The 22,050-nt window shown below is 42.0% G+C and overlaps 1 long non-coding RNA gene across 5 annotated transcripts in view; it reads right to left on the reverse strand.

Moving 5' to 3' along the window:
- The window catches only part of LOC129048656 (uncharacterized), a 194,859-nt gene that overhangs the window by 49,893 nt on the left and 122,916 nt on the right, over positions 1 to 22,050 (reverse strand). For all 5 annotated transcript variants that reach the window (XR_010141868.1, XR_010141869.1, XR_010141865.1 and 2 more), the window contains exons 3-4: positions 19,029 to 19,189; positions 15,872 to 15,983 (exon numbers count right to left, since the gene is read on the reverse strand). This is a non-coding gene — a long non-coding RNA (uncharacterized LOC129048656). The remainder of the gene's footprint in view (positions 1 to 15,871; positions 15,984 to 19,028; positions 19,190 to 22,050) is intronic.

A 22,050-nucleotide genomic window follows, 5' to 3' on the forward strand; every position in this document is an offset into this window, starting at 1 on the left:
TTAAGTGGCTTCTAGATCTGGATAAAATGTCAAACACTTTTTGAACTGCAACAAATGGCTTCAGGCATTGCCTCAGTTCAGCCAGCACTCCCAGTAGTGTTAAGGTTTAAGCTTATTGGAAAACATACTTGTCTCCATCATGTTCTAACAACATCAAGCCTGGTCTATAAGTTAAAGTGAAAATGGCTGCATATTTTGATAAGCCATTGTTAAGTAAAGACTGTTAATTGGGATAAGAAACAATATACGTGTACATAAATTTAGGAAGATGAAGCGTTTAGCTTGCAAAAAGCCATTCACGGATTTGATCCAACCTCAGAATGTTGACCAGCAAAATTAGTGTTTTATGGAACATAGGCCATCCTTTTAGCTGTGGGTTTTTAAACTGTGGTTTTAAAGGTTGGTTGGCTGCTTGGTTTGGGGACAAGTGGGGGTAATGGTTGGGAATCTGACTTTTGTTGGTTACATTGAACTAACTGGTGGTTGGTGAACTCCCCACCTAATAGCTAAACTTAGCAACTAGAGTAGGTGAAGCCACTCCAAACCAGCCCACGCTTATGGACATTCCTTCTAATAAACACCCTGCCTGCATGTCTATCCCCAATCTTGTGAGTATGAGCATCCATTCTCTCAATTCTGGCCACCATTTGAATTATTTGTACGGAAAAAAAAAGCAAACTCCTTGCTTTTTAATATGTGATTATTTGCAGTAAATTACTTGAAGACTGTGTTTAAATATTAACAGAAAAAACACTGTGATCTTACATACTATCATAATTGAGAAGACCCATTTCTGTGGCACTCTGTAGGATTTCTATAGGCCTTTACCTCACCCCCGCACCCTAATTATTTACAAGGCACAGACCACCAGATTAGGAGCTCCCCAGCCTGGCATTTGCTTCTCTAACAACAATCCTGTGTGCTTGGTAATGTCAGTAGAATGGAATTGTAAAAAGCGGGTCTTCCAATTAAACTTCACCACACAAACAATAAACAAGACCTTTGCATTTAAGTGTGAGCTGCTATTTTATATCTGGCAAAACAAAAGTCCTTTCCTTTAGAAAAAATAAGCTTATCTGTCCTGAAAAAAGCCTCACACACAATGTTGTAGTTAATGACAGGACTTGTCTCAAGCCTGTAAATGACCAAAAAGTGTTAGTTGAAATCCTGAGCTTGAGGTATATGTTCTACATTTAGAAAGGACATAAAGATGCTTTTGCAGCTCTGCACTTTGGTACTGTATTCTATTTCAAATGGTTCCTTAGAAACCAGGGGCTGGTCTGCATAGAATGGCTGAACCCAGGGGAAATATTTTTGTCTGGCTTAAGTGCTCACAATTTGAAAAAATCCATATCAAGTACTGCAGTACACATCTAAATTTATTTAGTCAAGCTGCATTCTCCATTGAGCCCTAACATTTAAAAAATAGTTGCTAAACTGGGATTTGGTGCATATCAGGAAAGAAAGAGGAAAAAGACATAAAATAGAAACCTTACCCAGCAGAGACCTGCTCCAACAGATACCAAGCAGTGTTTACTTGGAGATAACAGTACCCATACTCTCCTCCAGTTAGACTCATGTAATGATCTCAAAGTGTGGTCTGCAACCAGCATCTGCATCTCTGGGATCTTGTTACAAATGCAGACTCTCAGTTCCCATCCTAGACTTACTAAATAAGAAGCTCTGGGGGTAGAGTACAACAGTCTGAGTTTTAATGAACCCTCTAGGTGATTCTGTGCCCACTCAAATTTGAGGATCATTGGACTAAGGGGATTAAACAGCCTTTCACATGTTCTAGATAATAGGAAGATAGCACAACCCAAGAATTTGAAACTGTAAGATCTGATCCCAATCATGTCACTACCTGTTTCCTTGGCCCTGAAAACATCAAACCATCTATGTTTGCATTTCCTAAACAACACAAAAGTGATGGGTGCTCGCAGGTGGAGCAAGGCTTAGTGTTGTAAGAGAAGAGTGCACTGATGGTTTGAAAGTGAGCATGCAAATGTGAGCCAGGAAAGCTCAGTGCCGTTCATAGTCAACAATTTTTTTTTTCTTTCCTTTCAAAGCAACAGCAGTAGTGGATTCAGGACCCAGAGCATGTAGTCGTTTGTAACACATTTGGAACGACTGTGAGAAATGAGAAGCAAGATGCAGCAAATTAATAAGGAAAAGATTATTCCATCTGGGGAGCTGGTCTCTGCACATGCCAACACAGCCCATTCTCTGTGAAATAGCGTTTTATAGGTCACAAATTAAATCAGCATCCTGAATTAATCAGCTATTAACATCCTGCTGAGGAAATCTAGGTTCACACCTCTAGAATGACCAGACTATAAATACAAAGGGCTTCCCCAGACTTTGTGGCAAAGCTTTTCTATATTGTAGGAACTGGTTTGTGGAAATGAAGACCTGAACATAGCTATTCCCATCTCTGTGTGTATGTGTATGTGTGTGTGCACACTCCTACACATTTTACACGGCAAATCGCATTAGAAGATTTTTCTGTTTCTGGGATGGAGGGGAGGGTGTCCAAATGTATTACCCATCCATTAGGCAATACAGAAGCCTGAATTCTAACAAGCCTACCTTGGGAGCCAGGTATCTTGGTAGTTCAATCATTAGGTTGGCCAACCCTTTCCAGTATCTGAGCCCCCATGCCCTCAACTGTCAGAGGAAGAGGCTGAACTTGGGGGATCTCCCAAGAGGATGGTCTTGGAGGTAAATTTCAGTTTTAAGATTATAATTTCATTCTTCCTACTTCATTATTTGCCATAAAAGAGATTAAAGAGGTTTCTGAAGCACTTAAAGGCTGGGAAGCATTCTGAGATAATTCACTGTGCATCTCCTGCCTCCCTCCATAGTTGGTGTCCTTATTTCTTGGCACTTGCCACAAGATTAAAAGCAGGAGGCACCTTGGGTTAGTGTGGCAGTTGGGGAGGATGTGACCAAAGGAAGGTTTCTACTTCATATGCAGCTATAAAAATATTACCAACTGTCTGACAAGCAGGCAGAAAATACCTTGGGGAAGGTGCCCATATATTCCTCAAGATGCAAACTTTCTACCAGGCTCTAACCTTACTTTCAAAGCCAGGCAATGTATTTACCTTTGTTTTATGTCACTCATTCTTACTGTATTACATGGTGCCTGGCAAGGAGAGACTCCTTGTGTTTTGCCAAGTTGCAGGGTCAGGAAACTCTGCATGAAACTACTGGATTAGCATCCTGTAGAGTCACTGTTTATAGAGCTCTTTGAATGAAATGGGTTTGCATCTCCGTTCTTTGGGGCTTTATAAATTCACCAAGGATGTACAGTTCCCAACCTGTTTCATCACCACCTGCCGAGTATTCTGTGGATAGTTCCTCCTCTTGAGAGGATGGCCTTGAGAACAAGAGTATCTCATAACAAATCACAGCAACACCACATTCAGCAGCAGATTTCCTCAGAGCAACAGCAGATATTTCAGAATGGTAAAGAGGTCATTCTGAGTGGAGCTTTGGCTAGCTTAGGAGACAAACCTCACTGACATGCCAGTGTTTGAAACTCATTTCAGCAATCCAACTTTGGTTTATTCCTGGCCCTGAGTCCTTTGTGCCTGAATCTCTGAGAAGTCTATGTTTTTGTTCAATCCACCTCTGCTCCCACTTCATGCCCTACTTTCCTTCCTGATGCCCTCAGAGCTCTGCTTCTTCTGGGATCCAACATCTCACCACTCAGGGGGCACATAATATAATAAAGAGTGGAGTCTGAATCCCAACTCTGCTACAAGAGCTGTGTGACTGTAGGCAAGTCACTTAACTTCTCCGTGCCTCAGTTCCTCACCTGCAAAGGACAGGTAAAAATATTCCCACTTACCTCATGGGATTTTGTGACAATTAAATGAGGTAACACATATAAAGCACTTAGGTAAGTTATAGACCCATGACAAAGCCTCAGAAAGTGTTTACAAACTCTTGGAAGTCACTCTGCTGACTGGTAATAAGCTGGGCTCATCTAGTACACACTTCAGAGACTCTTTTCTCATATTCAGACTCCTGGAAGAGATCCCATCTCATCTGTGCCATTAGCATCCAGGGTCACTTTGTCTTTTCTGGAAGACTCAGATAACTCTTGTTTACCCACTAGCAATAATACTGCTTGGCAGTTAAACTGTGGCCACTACATACACTCAGGCAAATGGAAGAGATATACTACAATAAAGGGTGTTTTTCTAGACTGTACATTCCAAACAAAGCCCAGCTATCTATCCCAGCTGAATGGCAATGACCGAAGCCACGGTGAAATGGATGAACTCACGTAGTCTGAAAGAAACAAGGGGCCACAGTCACATTTCTAAAAATAGACATGGCACATCAGGAAAATCCTACCTCAACCTCTGCCCCATGTCCTTGACATACATTTAACCCATTGCACAATTATAGTGACTAGTACTTACTATAAGCAGGCAGTGTTCAAGCCATCTTATGCAGATTTTCTCACTGCACAACAATCCATAAACTAGGTGGTAGTTTTAGTACTCCCATTTTAGTGATGAAAAAACTAAGGCACAGAGAATCCAAATAAGTTGGCAAAGGCTGCAACACTTGTGAGTAGCAGGGCAGCCTGGATCTGGAGCCACTCTTAAACCACTGAAAAAGGTAAAAGTGCAAAGGGCATTGAGAACATACAGAAGGAAAAAAAAAAGGCCGTGGTTGGGGGGACGGGGTGGAATAGCTAGTTACATGTCCAAGGGATTTGGCTTCCATCAAAGAGGGAGACCACTAGTGGTGCTTAGAATTTTTAGCTTTCAAAAGAGTACTGGATTGATCTTTTAAGGTTAACATGCAAACAGTCTCTCATTGCATGGAGGCCTTTCCAAAAGTGGATACAACCCTGCTCTGTGCTGAAAAACCTGAATGTAGGGTTTCTAGAGCTTCATGTCAGCTATTTCCAGTACTTGGATATGGGGCAGTTGTCACCCCTTTAACCTCATGGCCAATCTGATGAGCTTCCTGTGAATTGCTGGGATTGGGCAGATAGGCAGTGTTGTGGAACCACTTGCAAGACTCAGGAATGCCCAGTCCTCCCTAGGTCAATACTTTGCAGTTATTTTGTGTTTGGGATTGGTGGAGAAGAGAAAGGACAATGACTCAGGCCTGCTGGGTCTGCAATAGCCCTGGCCACCAGCGCCAGCCTTCTCTCCCCCATTCCTCCATGTATGGCTGACATCACTTGTAAGTCTTTGCTGCACCTCAGCCTCACAAGTCATCTCAAGGTCATGCTCCACTGCCAACTGAATTGAATTGAACCAAAAGATGACTCAGTTTGCTATCTTGGCTTTCCCAGTTTCTTAAGAACAGATCCCATTGGTGATGGGGTAGATCACGTAGTAAAGTCAAGGTGCTGAGGACTGGATGTGTCCCTCGAGTTCAGCAGAAGTTAGATGCGAAAGGGTGAAGAATGTTCTATAATGAGTATAAAGAGTTCTATCGATGGGCTTCAGACAGATGATCCATATGCAAAGAATCATATGTAAATCAAGTAAAGGGTAAGATTACCCTAGGAATTGGTTGAACACAAGGACAAGTGTTTGGCAATAGGCAATACTGTTACATCCCTATATTGTACCAGATGCCATGCTAAATGCTTTGCATGCTATATAAAATAATCATGAGACAGATATAATTTGAGAGACAAGAAAACTGACAGCATAGTAGTCTAAATAACTTGCCCAAGGTTATACAGTTAATAAATGATATAGTCAGATTTGAAGCCACATCTATATAATTCCAAGGCCTCAAATTTTAACCACCAGACTAGTGGCTCTCAATCCTGACCTGTACATTTGAATCACATAGGGAATTTTAAAAATATACCTATACCCAGATGAGGTAAATCAGAATCTCTGGGGGTGGGGCCCAGCCATCTGTATTTCTTAAAGATCTTTCCAGTGGTTTTGTCGACCAGCCAGGGTAGAACTGCTGCCCAGATTCTTCTTCCTCCAGGTAAACAGGAGTCAGAGGTATCAGAATTTCTGCCACGGGACTCAGAGCCCTAACCTGGTCCCAAACTTGGGTGTGGGATTCTAATGACTGGGAATTAACAAGACAGGACCCTTGTTCTATAGGAAATTGCATACAAGTAGGACCCTAGCCACAGAAACAAGAATAACGATTTTAGATAGTAAAATCAACATTCAGAGTCAGAATGGACCCACCAGAAAGCTCAATCTAACACTGAGCTCCTGAACGAGGCTCCTTAAATTTCTTTAGATTCCCTGTGATTAGAAACAGGAGAGGCACTAAGGGCTGCAGGAGGGCTGAGTCTACAGATGAGGATCAACTGACCCAGTGGTGAGAAGAGAGCTCTATGGGCTTCTCACAGGCAGGTCGTCACCTGTCCCACCTCCAAGCAACCTGCTCTGAGCCAACAACGTGTTTCCACACATTTCACACTGCTTGGCTCATTCTGCTGGACTCCAAAAGGCTTTATTAAGTTGAAGCAAAGAGAAAAAAAAAACAATCCATGTTGACTGTTTGGAGTGTTTTCTCTGTTTTTAGAAGTGACTGTTAGATTAGTGTTTGGTTTTATCTTCTGCATCTTCTAATTTTTTATCTCCTCCCCATCCCTACCTCAAACTGCCAAGCAGTGAGTCCTGCTTGACAGTAGGAAAAAACATCTCCGAGTCTCACAGCCCCTTCCTGGAGGGCTTGTTTTAGAAGCAATGCAGGACATGCCCAGCTTAGCCAGGCCACGGGGCTAATCGAATTTGGCAGATACTCTGCGTCAGCAGGCACCAGGGTGCTAATGCCCTAGGTCAGCTGGTGAGAGGGTAAGTGGGCAAATGCCTGGCTTCTTCCCCCTGTTTTCAGGACAGGAATCTGAGTCCCAGTAATCACTAGCCTATGGGACCAGAGGCTATTTTGGGCCTTCTTTTATCCAATGGAAAGTTAGGGGTGGTGACATCTGAAACTGCCAAGGAGCATCCGGTTTCACCCTTATCCAGGACATGTCCCTAGAGGAAATGGAAGCAATGTCAAGGAGACCAAAACGCGAGTGTCAGAACTTCCCTTTGTTTTTATTTCTGTGCCGTTTGTTTTCATCCATTCCTTTCACTTTCAGCTCACCTTTCCACTACTCGCCTGGGCTATCACAGCAGCCTTCCAACCCATCCCTCTACCCCCAATCTCTCTACCCCCACCCACTTCCAATATCCTCCCATGATAGCAGAATGATCTCTCGGAAGGTTCAATGAAAATAATGAATGTGAAAACACTTTGTTATACATTACACAAATAGCAACACCTACCTATACACAAATGTACCGATGTGGCAGGAGAGACAGAAATGCAGTCTTTACTCACTGTTGACTATGCAGGTGTAAAGGCCAGTGCATTCCAAGGGAATGAAATCGACAGACTAAGAGTAATGTTTCTGGGAAATAATGGTCTAAGTTGGCACACACAGTATTGGAACCCTCAAATGAGTCAAAAAGGCATTCAAGGTGGACTTGTCTGCTTGGTAATTGTATGTCACTATGATAAACCTGATGACAGATGTAAAATGTAGATCTAATTATGCCCATTTTTCAGGTAACTGAGGCTGAGAGAGGCAGTAATTTGCAGAAGATCACTCAGTGAGCATATAGCAGAACTAGAATATAAATTCAAAGGACATGCTTTTCAAGTGTGCCATATTGATACAGATACATTAATGTGGATGGAAGGATGGATGGATGGATAGATGAATGGATGAATAGAGCATATGATTTCCCTCCCTTTAACATATCAAAGGGCTCTCCATTGTTGACAGAGTACAAATTGGTGATATTGGCATTATAGCCTTATAGGATGTAGCTTTATTTTCCTACTTTAATGTCCAGACAATTTCCAACACACTTGACAGTGCACTCCAACCCTACTTCTCCCTATTCCCTAAATGTACCTTACACTCTACCTCCTCTGCACCTTTGTCCATTTCCTGTCTCCCTCTCTGATTATAAAATCCCTACCCAGCTATAACCCATAATAGGGCTGCCAGAAAAAACATCAAACCAAATGAATAATTGTTTAATATAAGTATGTGCAAATACTCCATGGAACATATTTATAGTAAAAAATGATTTGTATTCATTTAAATTCAAATTTCACTGGGTGTCCTGCAATTTTAATTGTAAAATCTACCAAACCCACAACATCAGGCAGTTGCCCCATGTGTACCCTCTGGTTTTCTTCTGCCATCCCAAGGTGGGATTTAGCACTTCTTCGAATTTTTCATACACAATTCACTCTCACTAAATAATGAGCAATGTGTATTTTATGGAAGACTTCTTAATAAATGTGAAAATGAAGTTTACATTCCATAACTGACATTTTATTTTTAACAGTTCTTATTAAAAATGGCCTTATGGCTGGGCATGGAGGCTCAGGTCTGTAATCTCAACACGTTGGCAGGCTGAAGCAAAATGATTGCTTGAGACCTGAAGTCTGAGAACAGCCTGGGCAACATAGCGAGACCCTGTCTCTACAAAAAAATTTTAAAAAAGGGAGGAGCCAAGATGGCCGAATAGGAACAGCTCCGGTCTACAGCTCCCAGCGCGAGCGACGCAGAAGACGGGTGATTTCTGCATTTCCATCTGAGGTACCGTGTTCATCTCACTAGGGAGTGCCAGACAGTGGGCGCAGGTCAGTGGGTGAGTGCACCGTGCGCCAGCCGAAGCAGGGGCGAGGCATTGCCTCACTCAGGAAGCGCAAGGGGTAAAGGAGTTCCCTTTCCAGGGGTGACAGACGGCACCTGGAAAATCGGGCCCACTCCCACCCGAATACTGTGCTTTTCCGACGGGCTTAGGAAACGGTGCCCCAGGAGAGTATAGCCCGCACCTGGCTCAGAGGGTCCTACGCCCACGGAGTCTCGCTGATTGCTAGCACAGCAGTCTGAGATCAAACAGCAAGTCGGCAGCGAGGCTGGGGGAGGGGCGCCCGCCATTGCCCAGGCTCGCTTAGGTAAACAAAGCAGCCAGGAAGCTTGAACTGGGTGGAGCCCACCACAGCTCAAGGAGGCCTGCCTGCCTCTGTAGGCTCCACCTCTGGGGGCAGGGCACAGACAAACAAAAAGACAGCAGTAACCTCTGCAGACTTAAATGTCCCTGTCTGACAGCTTTGAGGAGAGCAGTGGTTCTCCCAGCACGCAGCTGGAGATCTGAGAACGGGCTGACTGCCTCCTCAAGTGGGTCCCTGACCCCTGACCCCCGAGCAGCCTAACTGGGAGGCACCCCCCAGCAGGGGCAGACTGACACCTCACACGGCCGGCCAGGTACTCCAACAGACCTGCAGCTGAGGGTTCTGTCTGTTAGAAGGAAAACAAACAGAAAGGACATCCACACCAAAAACCCATCTGTACATCACCATCATCAAAGACCAAAAGTAGATAAAACCACAAAGATGGGGAAAAAACAGAGCAGAAAAACTGGAAACTCTAAAAACCAGAGTACCTCTCCTCCTCCAAAGGAACGCAGTTCCTCACCAGCAATGGAACAAAGCTGGATGGAGAATGACTTTGACGAGCTGAGAGAAGAAGGCTTCAGACGATCAAATTACTCCGAGCTACGGGAGGATATTCAAACCAAAGGCAAAGAAGTTGAAAACTTTGAAAAAAATTTAGAAGAATGTATAACTAGAATAACCAATACAGAGAAGTGCTTAAAGGAGCTGATGGAGCTGAAAACCAAGGCTCAAGAACTACGTGAAGAATGCAGAAGCCTCAGGAGCCGATGCGATCAAATGGAAGAAAGGGTATCAGCCCTGGAAGATGAAATGAATGAAATGAAGCAAGAAGGGAAGTTTAGAGAAAAAAGAATAAAAAGAAACGAGCAAAGCCTCCAAGAAATGTGGGACTATGTGAAAAGACCAAATCTACGTCTGATTGGTGTACCTGAAAGTGACGGGGAGAATGGAAACAAGTTGGAAAACACTCTGCAGGATATTATCCAGGAGAACTTCCCCAATCTAGCAAGGCAGGCCAACATTCAGATTCAGGAAATACAGAGAACGCCACAAAGATACTCCTCGAGAAGAGCAACTCCAAGACACATAATTGTCAGATTCACCAAAGTTGAGGGCAGCCAGAGAGAAAGGTCGGGTTACCATCAAAGGGAAGCCCATCAGACTAACAGCGGATCTCTCGGCAGAAACCCTACAAGCCAGAAGAGAGTGGGGGCCAATATTCAACATTCTTAAAGAAAAGAATTTTCAACCCAGAATTTCATATCCTGCCAAACTAAGCTTCATAAGTGAAGGAGAAATAAAATACTTTACAGACAAGCAAATGCTGAGAGATTTTGTCACCACCAGGCCTGCCCTAAAAGAGCTCCTGAAGGAAGCGCTAAACATGGAAAGGCACAACCGGTACCAGCCACTGCAAAATCATACCGAAATGTAAAGAACATCGAGACTAGGAAGAGACTGCATCAACTAACGAGCAAAATATCCAGCTAACATCATAATGACAGGATCAAATTCACACATAACAATATTAACTTTAAATGTAAATGGACTAAATGCTCCAATTAAAAGACACAGACTGGCAAACTGGATAAAGACTCAAGACCCATCAGTGTGCTGTATTCAGGAAACCCATCTCACGTGCAGAGACACACATAGGCTCAAAATAAAAGGATGGAGGAAGATCTACCAAGCAAATGGAAAACAAAAAAAGGCAGGGGTTGCAATCCTAGTCTCTGATAAAACAGACTTTAAACCAACAAAGATCAAAAGAGACAAAGAAGGCCATTACATAATGGTAAAGAGATTAATTCAACAAGAAGAGCTAACTATCCTAAATATATATGCACCCAATACAGGAGCACCCAGATTCATAAAGCAAGTCCTGAGTGACCTACAAAGAGACTTAGACTCCCACACATTAATAATGGGAGACTTTAACACCCCACTGTCAACATTAGACAGATCAACGAGACAGAAAGTCAACAAGGATACCCAGGAATTGAACTCAGCTCTGCACCAAGCGGACCTAATAGACATCTACAGAACTCTCCACCCCAAATCAACAGAATATACATTTTTTTCAGCACCACACCACACCTATTCCAAAATTGACCATATACTTGGAAGTAAAGCTCTCCTCAATAAATGTAAAAGAACAGAAATTGTAACAAACTGTCTCTCAGATCACAGTGCAATCAAGCTAGAACTCAGGATTAAGAATCTCACTCAAAACCGCTCAACTACGTGGAAACTGAACAACCTGCTCCTGAATGACTACTGGGTACATAACGAAATGAAGGCAGAAATAAAGATGTTCTTTGAAACCAACGAGAACCAAGACACAACATACCAGAATCTCTGGGATGCATTCAAAGCAGTGTGTAGAGGGAAATTTATAGCACTAAATGCCCACAAGAGAAAGCAGGAAAGATCCAAAATTGACACCCTAACATCACAATTAAAAGAACTAGAAAAGCAAGAGCAAACACATTCAAAAGCTAGCAGAAGGCAAGAAATAACTAAAATCAGAGCAGAACTGAAGGAAATAGAGACAAAAAAAACCCTTCAAAAAATCAATGAATCCAGGAGCTGGTTTTTTGAAAGGATCAACAAAATTGATAGACCGCTAGCAAGATTAATAAAGAAAAAAAGAGAGAAGAATCAAATAGATGCAATAAAAAATGATAAAGGGGATATCACCACCGATCCCACAGAAATACAAACTACCATCAGAGAATATTACAAACACCTCTATGCAAATAAACTAGAAAATCTAGAAGAAATGGATAAATTCCTCAACACATACACCCTCCCAAGACTAAACCAGGAAGAAGTTGAATCTCTGAATAGACCAATAACAGGAGCTGAAATTGTGGCAATAATCAATAGCTTACCAACCAAAAAAAGTCCAGGACCAGATGGGTTCACAGCCGAATTCTACCAGAGGTACAAGGAGGAGCTGGTACCATTCCTTCTGAAACTATTCCAATCAATAGAAAAAGAGGGAATCCTCCCTAACTCATTTTATGAGGCCAGCATCATCCTGATACCAAAGCCTGGCAGAGACACAACAAAAAAAGAGAATTTTAGACCAGTATCCTTGATGAACATTGATGCGAAAATCCTCAATAAGATACTGGCAAACAGAATCCAGCAGCACATCAAAAAGCTTATCCACCATGATCAAGTGGGCTTCATCCCTGGGATGCAAGGCTGGTTCAATATACACAAATCAATAAATGTAATCCAGCATATAAACAGAACCAAAGACAAAAACCACATGATTATCTCAATAGATGCAGAAAAGGCCTTTGACAAAATTCAACAACCCTTCATGCTAAAAACTCTCAATAAATTAGGAATTGATGGGACGTATCTCAAAATAATAAGAGCTATTTATGACAAACCCACAGCCAATATCATACTGAATGGGCAAAAACTGGAAGCATTCCCTTTGAAAACTGGCACAAGACAGGGATGCCCTCTCTCACCACTTCTATTCAACATAGTGTTGGAAGTTCTGGCCAGGGCAATTAGGCAGGAGAAGGAAATCAAGGGTATTCAATTAGGAAAAGAGGAAGTCAAATTGTCCCTGTTTGCAGATGACATGATAGTATATCTAGAAAACCCCATTGTCTCAGCCCAAAATCTCCTTAAGCTGATAAGCAACTTCAGCAAAGTCTCAGGATACAAAATCAATGTGCAAAAATCACAAGCATTCTTATACATCAATAACAGACAAATAGAGAGCCAAATCATGAGTGAACTCCCATTCACAATTGCTTCAAAGAGAATAAAATACCTAGGAATCCAACTTACAAGGGATGTGAAAGACCTCTTCAAGGAGAACTACAAACCACTGCTCAAGGAAATAAAAGAGGATACAAACAAATGGAAGAACATTCCATGCTCATGGGTAGGAAGAATCAATATCATGAAAATGGCCATCCTTCCCAAGGTAATTTACAGATTCAATGCCATCCCCATCAAGCTACCAATGACTTTCTTCACAGAATTGGAAAAAACTACTTTAAAGTTCATATGGAACCAAAAAAGAGCCCGCATCGCCAAGTCAATCCTAAGCCAAAAGAACAAAGCTGGAGGCATCACACTACCTGACTTCAAACTATACTACAAGGCTACAGTAACCAAAACAGCATGGTACTGGTACCAAAACAGAGATATAGATCAATGGAACAGAACACAGCCGTCAGAAATAATGCCACATATCTACAAGTATCTGATCTTTGACAAACCTGACAAAAACAAGAAATGGGGAAAGGATTCCCTATTTAATAAATGGTGCTGGGAAAACTGGCTAGCCATATGTAGAAAGCTGAAACTGGATCCCTTCCTTACACCTTATACAAAAATCAATTCAAGATGGATTAAAGACTTAAATGTTAGACCTAAAACCATAAAAACCCTAGAAGAAAACCTAGGCATTACCATTCAGGACATAGGCATGGGCAAGGACTTCATGTCTAAAACACCAAAAGCAATGGCAACAAAAGCCAAAATTGACAAATGGGATCTAATTAAACTCAAGAGCTTCTGCACAGCAAAAGAAACTACCATCAGAGTGAACAGGCAACCTACAAAATGGGAGAAAATTTTCGCAACCTACTCATCTGACAAAGGGCTAATATCCAGAATCTACAATGAACTCCAACAAATTTACAAGAAAAAAACAAACAACCCCATCAAAAAGTGGGCGAAGGACATGAACAGACACTTCTCAAAAGAAGACATTTATGCAGCCAAAAAACACATGAAAAAATGCTCACCATCACTGGCCATCAGAGAAATGCAAATCAAAACCACAATGAGATACCATCTCACACCAGTTAGAATGGCAATCATTAAAAAGTCAGGAAACAACAGGTGCTGGAGAGGATGTGGAGAAATAGGAACACTTTTACACTGTTGCTGGGACTGTAAACTAGTTCAACCCTTGTGGAAGTCAGTGTGGCGATTCCTCAGGGATCTAGAACTAGAAATTCCATTCGACCCAGCCATCCCATTACTGGGTATATACCCAAAGGACTATAAATCATGCTGCTATAAAGACACATGCACACGTATGTTTATTGCGGCATTATTCACAATAGCAAAGACTTGGAACCAACCCAAATGTCCAACAATGATAGACTGGATTCAGAAAATGTGGCACATATACACCATGGAATACTATGCAGCCATAAAAAATGATGAGTTCACGTCCTTTGTAGGGACATGGATGAAATTGGAAATCATCATTCTCAGTAAACTATCACAAGAACAAAAAACCAAACACCGCATATTCTCACTCATAGGTGGGAATTGAACAATGAGAACACATGGACACAGGAAGGGGAACATCACACTCTGGGGACTGTTGTGGGGTGGGGGGAGGGGGGAGGGATAGCATTGGCAGATATACCTAATGCTAGATGACGAGTTGGTGGGTGCAGCGCACCAGCATGGCACATGTATACATATGTAACTTACCTGCACATTGCGCACATGTACCAGAAAACCTAAAGTATAATAATAATAATAATAATAATAATAATAATAATAAAAGAAAAAAAAATTTTAAAAAAATATATAGCTGGGTGTGGTGTCATGTGCCTGTAGTCCCAGTTACTCAGGAGGCTGAAGCGAGAGGGTCACTTGAGCCCACGAGTTTGAGGCTGCAGTGAGCTAAGATCATGCCATTACACTCCAGCCTGGGTGACAGATTGAGACCCCATCTCTAAAAGTCATTAAGTGTCCTTTTGACCATTTCCCTACATAACATTTAGTGCTAATCACCTGCTCTCACTCCCTATTATGCAGAGAAGCTTTCACTTTTCAAACCCAGGCACTAGTCCACGGCTTGTTTGTATACCATGGTAGACTTATCAAAGCAAATTTTCGATTAGGCAGGTTTCTCTTAACAAATGAATTTTCTATGAATATAAAAAATGTTTCTATATGTTCAAGGTTCAATTGCATGAAGCCTTTAGCATTTTCTTGGGAAAAATAATTGCTCCCTTACTAAGCCACAGTTATTTGTATAAACTCTTCTAGAGCAGTGGACATTGTCATTCACCTATGTACCCACTGCAGTTCACCTAGCCATGTACCAGAAAGCACTCAACGAGTGTCTATTAAATTGAATGAATGCAGTGTAAGACCACATTACAAGTGTATTTAGCCCTAAGTGGCTACAACATTGTTCGCAGCAGCCAAGGAAGGGATCCCAGCAGTCAGGGAAAGCTATTTAATAGTCTAATTAAGTAATTCTCCACCCTAGTTGCACATTAGGCATCTGGGGAGTTTAAAAAAAATCATGAATTGTAGACCCCAACCTGCATCAGGTAAATCAGAATCTCTGGGGGTGAAGCTCAGGCATCAATATTATTTTCAAAGCTCCCAGGTTATTTTACCAGGCAGGAAAGGTTAAAAATGATGAACAGTTGCTGGAGATTTGGACTAATACTCTTCTCTGGGTCTAATCCATGACAGAGGAGAGAAACCAAGATAATCAGAGGGAGAAATACGGATTTCTTTTTGCTTTTCCCTGTTGTAGATGTTTTAGAGTTTACACTGTTCTTTCACATGCATGCATACCTTGCCACATCCCACCCCCACCACACAGTCTGGCCACTGAGCCTTGAGCTGTGTGTTCACTCTGTGAGTGTGAAGAACAACATGGCTACAGCCATGCTATGTAAATATGCAATCTTAGTTTTGGCTTGGTTGAGTATTGCTTCCCCAGGTTCCCAACTCCACTTTTACTGTTTTAGGTTCTGGTTTCACCAAGAATTCAGTGGCTGTGATACCTCCTGGGTATGAGAGAATAAAGAACTTGTAAAGCAGAATTGGCCAGCTTTCCACACCCCCACCTTCACCGCACACCAACCTGCGCTGACATCCAGAGGAGAACCAAGGGAATTGTTTCCTTCTGATTTGGACACACTCCACTTGAAGCTTCTCCAGGCATTGTGAAGCAGAATTCCTTTCAGTATATGTGACTGTAAAGAGAAGAATTTTTGAACTGGAGACTTTGAAAATAAGGATGAGCATGTACAGAGTGAAAGCATGGGCCTCGAGTCAGCAGATTGGAATCCCTGACCTTGCTCTGTACGTCTCCAGCCACATAAGCTAAGCATGTCCCCCCTCACTTCTTTCAGCTTTGGTCTTCTCCTCTGCAAAAGGAGTTTCTTCACCCATTTGTATTGTTTTTACAGAACTGCTGAGACTGGGTAATTTATAAAGAATGGAAATTTATTTCTGACTGTTATGGAGGCTGGGAGGTCCAAGATCATGGCACCAGCAGGTTCAGCTGTCTGGTAAGGGCTGCTCTCTGTTTAGACGGCACCTTGATTGCTGCATTTTTCAGATGGGAGGACACTGTGTTCTCACGGAGAAGAAGGGATGGGAGAGTGAAAACGGGCCAAACTCTCATCAAGCCCTTTTATAGTGGCATTAGTCTGTTTACCTAAACATCTCCCACAAAGGCCCCACCTCCCAACACTGTTGCACAGGGGATTCTTTTCAACACATGAATTTTGGAGGGACCATTTAGACCATAGCCAGGAGGATGCTGAATTTGAGGATCTTAAGGTTCCCTCCAGCTCTAAATACTTCATAGATTCTAAGTCCTGCAGCAGTACATGAGAAGTCTATTGAGACTCCCTAAACCATTCTCAAGAAGGTAAAGGCCCAGAGCCCTGCCTACACATGTGCTCAGATGATGCACTGAAATGGGCACTAGAAAGGAGCCAGAAAACAAGTCCAAGTCCCATTTCTGCCTTGAACTCACTCTGTGTTTTTGAAAAAGTCATGTTCTTTCTCTGAGCCTTCATTGTCTCAGCTGTAAGATGAATGTTAGAATAGATCATCTCTACTGTTCATTTCAACTCTGCCATTCTAGGGATGTTGGATGTCCTAGTGGCTGAGGGTTCATATTACAATAAATATGAAATTGAAACATAAAACAGCACTCAAAACATGAAGGAGAAATTGGGATTAAGAACCGAGAAAATACCTATTGTCTAAGAGAGAGGAGTGAACCAAACACAAATGCAAGTGGACGGAAGGAAAGGAGAGGGGGAGGGAGGGAGGGAAACAATTCACAAATAAAATTTAAATTCTAGATCTATTTCATCCAATCAAGGAAAAATACCTATAATTGCATTTTAACTTAAATATAAAAATTATATCACATTTCAGAAAAAATGCTTCAACTCTTCAAATGAACAATTATGTTGTTTACAAAATCAACTTCTTTTTTTTCTGTAAAACCTATGTGGCTTTTTCAGAAGAGAACTAACTAGGTTAATAAGCCCATATTCCCCCAATTCTTACTGACAAATAATACCATGTCTCAAAGTCTTAGGTCTTATTTTTTCCTTTTTCCCATTTGGTCTTTTTTTTCCCCCCATTTAGTCTTTTAAAAAGCTATTTAAGGACCTTCGATTTTAGATGCACACTCTTTAGCTTGGTACTTGAGGCCCCTTGTGATCTGACTTCACCTAGGGAGGGTTGCAGGCCTCACTCTTCCCTGCTCTCCTGCACATATCCCAGGGTCCACTTTTATTGAACCATCTAGTGCCTGTTTCCAAACTATACCTCACCCCTCTCATCGCTGGTTTTTGGTTTGTCTCACTCCTGCTTCTGCACAAATAAATCATTCAAGACTCAAGTTCCACTTCTTCCTTAAAATTTCCTCTGATTTTCTAAGCTGGAAACAATTTCCCACAGGCCCTGTTGTGAAATCCCCATCCACATTATTTCTATCTCTCTATGGCACTTAGTGTTTTCAGCCCTGCAATAAGGCTTCTAGAATATGACTTTCTGGAGAGCAAGGTTTGTGTCTGAGGACAGCACACAGAACAGTGTTTACGAGGCCAGGCCTGGCTGTCGGACAGACCTGGGCTTGACTTTTGGCTCTGTTGCTGGTTGCAGGGTGACCTAAGCAGGCTGCTTGACCTCTTAACTTCAGTTTACTCCTCTATAAAAGGTGGATGGTACCTACTTCATAGGCTTAGGGTGAGACCCAGGGAGATAATAAATGTAAAATAACTGTTACTATAGCACTTATTATATGTCGGACCCTGAAAGCACCTGATATTTGTTTTTTTTTCCACTGTTAAAATAACTTTAATTTATCTTGCATTTTACAGAAGTCTATGAATGATTTTTAAAAAGCATCTCCTTACCCCATATCATGTTTCTCTGACAGTTGTTAAAGTAGGCAATGAGTATGTCAACAGCTTGAGCATCAGCATCTTGCAAAGATTTCAGACTAACCAACGACTCACCAAAGAACTTGGCAGCTTTTTTTTGTCTTGTTTTTAATACAACGGTATATCGACTCTGATGGCAAACCTGTCCAGCCACATCTCCACAACACGCTTTGCAAAATCAGTGATTAGCAAATTAGTTAGCTTTGGCAAGGAGCTTGATATTTGTTAAATTCACAACTTCACAGAAACTATTAAGTAAGCCACACTTTATACATGAAGAACCTGACTCCCAAAGAGCTTAAGGGTCTTGCTCAAAATTAATCATTCTGCTAGTAAGTAGCTAGTCTGGCTCCATAATCCATGGTCTTGTCCACTGGGCTATATTGATTCTATTCTCTGATTGTTATTTATTTATTCATTTATTAAGATGGAGTCTCACTCTGTTGCCCAGGCTGGAGTGCAATGGTGTGATCTCGGCTCATTGCAACCTCCGCCTCCTGGATTCAAGCGTTTCTCATGCCTCAGCCTCCTGAGTAGCTGGGATTGCAGGTGTGTGCCACCATGCCCACTTAATTTTTGCATTTCCAGTAGTGATGGGGTTTCACCATGTTGGCCAAGCTGGTCTCGAACTCCTGACCTCCAGTGATACATCCCGCTCGGCCTCTCAAAGTTCTGGGATTATAGGCATGAGCCACTGTACGCAGCCTGATTGTTATTTATTTTTATCTGGGAATAATTCACATTTATTTTCTTATAGAATCTAGCACACCATTGGCATGAAGTAGATGCTCAAGAAATAATTATTTGAAGTGACTCAAAGAAACTCACCTGGTTAGATGCATTTGTGCTGTTGTAAGATTAGCCACTTGAATGACATGTTTGTAGGGAGCCAACAAACAACTGGTGAGCCTGGGGGGCTCTTCTGGTTTCCCTCCTTGGGCTCATTTCTACAGCTTCCTTAAGTGAGCCTAAGATACATTGCTCTAGCCCTGGAAAGAAAAGATTTCATTTTAAAAATTGTTCTTTTTTCAAGGAAATGTCAACAATACTAAACACACCCACATATTTCAGAGAACGAATAACGACAGAAAAAAGATTACTATTTTGCTGTGTGACCTTAGGCCAGTCATTTTATGTCCCTTAGACTTAGTCTACTTGTCTGCACAATGGCAGGGCTGAACATAATGATCTTTAAGCTCCAACCTTTTGTGATTCCATGTTGTTATATGTTTTTTTCTTCTTTTGATATCTCAACATATGTCTTAAGGCACACAGGATGCAGAAATGTAGAAATTTGATTTATATAGGCCGTATTTGCACAATGCAAAGAACAAAACAGAAATAAAAGCATTTTTGCTCATAGTTATTATTTCCACAACTACTCATAAATTTGCACAGTATTAGTAATTGCACAGTATTAGTAATAGCACCTCCTGTAAATTTAAAATACTTTTGCACTTATACAGGCTTTTGGAGATTTTTCAAAGCCTTTCACTCCATTGTTAAGAGGTCTCCAGACTGTTGAAAAACATCCCAACAAAAACATGAAAGACAGATGCATAGAAAGCTTGAATGTTATCTGTACATCTAGCGTTTATTAAACATCCATTATTTCTAAGTTCTGTAAAGAAACTTGAAAGACACACCCTAGACTCAAAACTCCTGCCACTTAAAAAGTAAGACATGCAAACATATGCAGCTACAAATTAAGTATATGAAAATACTGTGCAAACAATGGCCTTCCCGAAACCGCTTTTGCAAAATTATAACTAAGGAAATTATGACAGTGAAAGATATCAGACATAACCAACTCCATCTTGCTTCTAACCTCTAAGCTGTCCTTGTCCACTCCTGGGCGTAGGCTGAACTAACCTTGGGAAGGAATTTAGTTTATAGTTTAAATAATAGCCCTTCCCCAAAACTAAACTGTTCTTGTAAAATGAAAGAAAGGCCACCAGCCACCGAGTTAGAATGAGAGGGGCTGGAATTCTAGATACTACCAGCCATAATTCCGGAGGTCAGAAGATTTGCAACTTCCCCAGTTACTCTTAAAGGTAACATCACTATTGTGAACCTAAGATGGGGCTTTTGAGATATCTTTTCAGGTTTTTGTATTTCTACCAACTGGACGGCTCCACCTGGACCTGCCAACCAGTTCTGTGGTCTCTACCCAGGAACTGACTCAGCATAAGAGAAGAGCATTGACTCCCTGTTATTTCATCCCTGAGCCAACCAATCAGCACTCCTGATTCACTGGCCCCTACCCACCAAATTATCCTTGAAAACTCTGATCCCCGAATTTTTGGGGAGACTGATTTGAGTAATAATAAAACTCCAGTCTCCTGCACAGCTGGCTCTGGGTGAATTACTCTTTCTCTATTGCAATTCCCCTGTCTTAATAAATCAGCTCTGTCTAAGCAGTGGGCAAGGTGAACCCATTGGGTGGTTACAAATTTAGAGGCTCATCCAGGATTGCCCTTGTGGCTACCTGCCCGTGGTTCAGTAGCCCCCTCCAGCAATGGATCCAGAGGCCAGCCCAAGCAGCCACCTAGTTCACTTGGACTGGGAGCTGACTCTGGTACTCTCTCTACTGACGGGGCACTCCCGACCCAATGGGCATGGATTTAATTGCAATAGAGAAATAGTCCTGGGGAGACGTCCTATAACTGTAGCCCTATCACAGGGTGTCTGTCTATAGCCCCACTGTAGGGTGTCTGGGTTGGTGAGTATCCTAGGTGCTGCCAATGTCTCCTTCCTTTTCGCAACTAGTTCTGTAGCTCCATTGTGAAGTGTCTGTAGCTACAACATGGGGTGTCTGTCTTGGTTTGGCTCCTGGGGGGTCTTGGTTGGCTCTCCCTAACTAGTAAAAAGAGTTTTGGTTCGGGAGACTTCTCCTCAATCAAGAAGATTTCAGGGAGATTTCTCAAACATAGAATAGGAGGATAGTTTGAAAGAGATACTCTGGAATTCTTGGTTAGGAATCTTGATTTGGAAAGCCTTCTGTCTGTCTTGTCTATATGTGTGTATTTGTATATGTGGAGGAGATCTCTGAAGGAATTGCTGATGGAAGTCTAGCATGCCTAACTCAGATAACTCTCCTTATCTATCTGGTCACATTCAGTGAGTCCTGAAAGAAGTTTAACAGCCCTGGATCGGGTTTGTGACTGCTCTTCATCTTGCCCAGAGACCACCCATTGAATTCTCGGATGGAGGTCACCATTCCCCACTTTGTGTAGATCAAAGATAACAGGGACCAACGGGAAAAAGTTTGAGTCTTGCCAGGTCGATGTTGGGTGCTGAACGAGGTGACCAATGTCTGTTGTGTTATGTGTATTTTGCTTCCACTGGAATGGAAAATGTTAATTTGGTTCCCCATGCAGCCCATCAGGCAGCATCTTGCAACATTGAGAAGCTTTTGCCTATGGTTCCATAAAACAGAAAAGGATCATTTTCTTTTGTAATGGGGCTTGGTCCCCCACGTCTATGGCACAGTGAACAGGGCCATCAAACGCTGCTCCATTCTTCTAGAAGCTGCAGAGAAAGGGGACCCAGAAACCTGATATGCTGGCACAAAAGGCAAGAATTCTTACCAGAAAAGTGTCTGGCCTCTCTCTCTTTCTCTCTGTCTCTCTGCACTGTGTGTGTGTGTGAGTGTGTGTGTGTGTGTTAGAGGGGGGCAGTGGTAAGCGATAAATGTCACTGTGTGTCTCTGCAAAGGTTTGATGAATAGTAAAAAAGGATTTGTGAGACTAGTCTTAGGCTGTGGCAAATCTGGTGCACTTTGTGCTAAGAATTTGTCTTTCTGTAATGGAGAGAAGGGTGTCACAGGATAGAACATGAGTTTAGGACC

Source organism: Pongo abelii, chromosome 9, assembly GCF_028885655.2.
Source record: "Pongo abelii isolate AG06213 chromosome 9, NHGRI_mPonAbe1-v2.0_pri, whole genome shotgun sequence".
NCBI classification, from domain to species: Eukaryota; Metazoa; Chordata; class Mammalia; order Primates; family Hominidae; genus Pongo; species Pongo abelii.